Here is a 3225-nt window from a genome sequence, read left to right as displayed (position 1 = left end):
TCATTAGCAAAGTCAAAGCTATCAACATTAATTTCACTCTCTTTACTATTGTCAGCCATTCTAACAACTTTTAGGTCTAAACTTTTTTACGTGTACTTTGGCACTTCAAGCCCTAGTTTCTACTCCTCTTTACCCCTTTAGAAAATCATTCAAGCTCCTGTACCCATAGGCTAGAATATCATTAATTGCAAGGAATAGAAGAGAGGGTCTTTCAACACCAAAACAGTATTGGCTCCTGTCAAGCTTCTAATAGCTCGATAGTGGTTAAGCCATAGGCAATGTTGGAATTAGGGTTGCAGAGAAACGCACACAGCTTTGAGAAGACGAAGGAAGCTCAAGGCACACAATAGAGAGTGTGTTACTTAGTGTGATATCCCTAAAGTGATGGGTGTATATACAATGCTCAGGGGAAAAAACCTCCTAAAGAGGGAAAAAATGCCTCTGCACTCCTAGTGTATTCACATACATCACTACCACATGTATATGGTAACAAATCCCCCCTAGAGTGATGCAGTGAACGAGAGCTGGCATATGAGTAAAGGGGGGTTCCATGCCCTGAGGACATGATCAGTCCACAAAGGGGAGTAAGCCCAAAGCTTTGCCGAAAGCTTCAAGCTTCTCATGAAACAATGCCTTTGTGAAAAGATCTGCAAGGTTGTCCTGTGTTGGCACATAAGGCAAGCTGATCTCTCCTGCTGAGAGACTATCCCTGACATAGTGGTAATGCACCTCAATGTGCTTTGTGCGAGCATGAAAAACTGGGTTCCTCGCAACCGCCAATGCGCTCTGACTGTCAGTGTAGATAGTGTTGGCAGTGTCCTGTCCAACACCCAAATTAGCCATAAGGCGTCTGAGCCATACACACTCAACCGTAGCTGTGAAGACTGCCCTGTACTCAGCCTCACAACTCTAAGTGGCCACAGTAGCTTGCTTCTTTCTCAACCATGATATACATGAAATGCCAAGCATGAAACAAAAACCACTTAAGGACACTCGCGTGTCAAAACAACCAGCCCAATCTGAGTTCGAAAAAGCATGTAAGTATGGCGACAATGATCCCTTCTTGGGATAAAACAAGCCAAGATGTAAAGTGCCACTAAGGTAGCAAAAAATCCTCTTGATAGCCTGCCAATGCTTAGCCCCTGGGCTATGCATAAATCTGCTGACCTGTGAGACTGCAAACTGAATATCCGGCCTTGTGTTGCATACATAAATGAGGCAACCAACAACAGTTTGATAAAGAGTGACATCAGCATGATCGCCAGCATCATGTAGACTCAACTTCAAACCTGTTTCCATGGGAGTGGCAATAGGTTTGAAAACCTCAAGTCCAAACTTACATAGCAATGTCTCTATGTAACTTTTCTGACACAAGGCAATACCACCATCACACTGCTTAAACTCTATACCCAAGTAATGATGCAACAGCCCCAAATCTTTCATCTTGAAAGTAGCATTCAAATCAGCCTTAAATCCAGCAATATGTCTCTCATTTGGTCCAGTGATCAGCAAATCATCGACATAAAGAACCACAATGAGAAGTACATCATCCTCACGCTTTACATACAACGTTCTTTCTGTTGTACTGTTACGAAAGCCTCCTTTGACCAAATGAGTGTCAGCTTTCTCATACCAAGCACCAGGAGATAGTTTCAACCCATACAAAGCCTTCTTACATCTGCACACTTTGTCCTCTTGTCCTTCTATGACAAAACCGCAAGGCTGCGTTACATAAACTTCCTCAAATATGTCACCATTCAAGAAAGAAGTAACAATGTCTAATTGATGTACATCCCAACCAAAATGAGCTGCGAATGCACATAGAAAACGCACAGTAGTCATACAACAAGTGGGAGCAAAGGTCTCTTCATAATCTATGCCTTTTTGATGTGCATAACCCTTTGCAACAAGTCGAGACTTATGGCAATCGATCTCACCATACGGCTTGCGTTTCAACTTGTAAACCCACTTTGTACCAATGGCCTTTTTGCCAGGAGGCAAATCACATAAACTCAATGTGTCATTTTTTATAAGTGCATCATATTCTGATTGCATGGCAGCCATCCAATTTTTTGAATTCTGTGCTTCATCAAAAGACAGAGGCTCCTCAACATCATGTAAGCTAGACACAGCCAAAGCATAACAATCTAATGCATAAGATGCATGGGGAGCGCCTGAACGAGTACCACTAGACAAAGGTGCATCCAATTTACTATCACACAAAGTGTGCACCAGCCATTTTGGCATACCTCTAGCCTACTCATTTTCAGCCCTTTCCTTATCAAGTACATCATGTACGTCTGCATCAATAATAGGCTGATCTGTAACATTTTCAAAAATCCCCATAGGCTGTACATTTGCCTCATTGGAAATTACATTCGTATTTCCACCACTGAAAAGGGGCAACAAAGTGTCATAAATGTCATGTGAGCGTACATTACTATCTCTAGTACATGACAGCAAGGGCTGAACAGAATATTCCACAAACACTACATCCCGTGAAACCAGAATACGCTTTGTTTGCGGAATGTATAACCTGTAACCTTTGCTTTCAACACTATAACCAACAAAAATACATTTGACAGCCTTATCATCCAATGCTGTGTTTGTGGCACCAAAGCATATGCCAAACAACCAAAAACACGCATGTGCTCAATAGAAGGCTTTCTATCATGTCATGCTTCATATGGAGTAATAGACTGCAAAGCTTTCGTAGAACACTTGTTTAGTACATAAGTGGCACACATGATGGCCTTAAGCCAAAAATAATTCGGCAAAGCTTGACTTTTGACCATACATCGTGCCATTTCCGTCAGTGACCTGTTTTCCCTCTCAACAATACCATTTTGCTGATGTGTATAAGGCGTTGTACATTGGTGTTTTATCCCACGACTAGCGAGAAATGCATTAAATTTATGAGACATATACTCCCCCCCTCCATCGGAACGGAGGGTGCCCATAGTACATTTCGAGACATTTTCAGCCATAGCCAAAAATTGTTTGAAGCACATAAAACCTTCGGACTTCGCTTTAAGCGGAAATACCCATGCATGCCTGGAGTAATCATCAATGAAAGTCACGAAGTAAAGGTAATTGCCCAAGGATGGAGTTTTCATGGGCCCACAAATATCACTATGCACAAGGTGCAACCTGCATGTGGCCCGAACTGCACCATCCTTTGGAAACTTAGAACACTGCATCTTACCCAAAATACAGCCTTCAAAA

This window comes from Adiantum capillus-veneris, chromosome 23 (genome assembly GCF_014529385.1).
Source record: "Adiantum capillus-veneris isolate H3 chromosome 23, ASM1452938v2, whole genome shotgun sequence".
Taxonomy (NCBI): domain Eukaryota; kingdom Viridiplantae; phylum Streptophyta; class Polypodiopsida; order Polypodiales; family Pteridaceae; genus Adiantum; species Adiantum capillus-veneris.
This window is presented reverse-complemented; position numbering follows the sequence as displayed.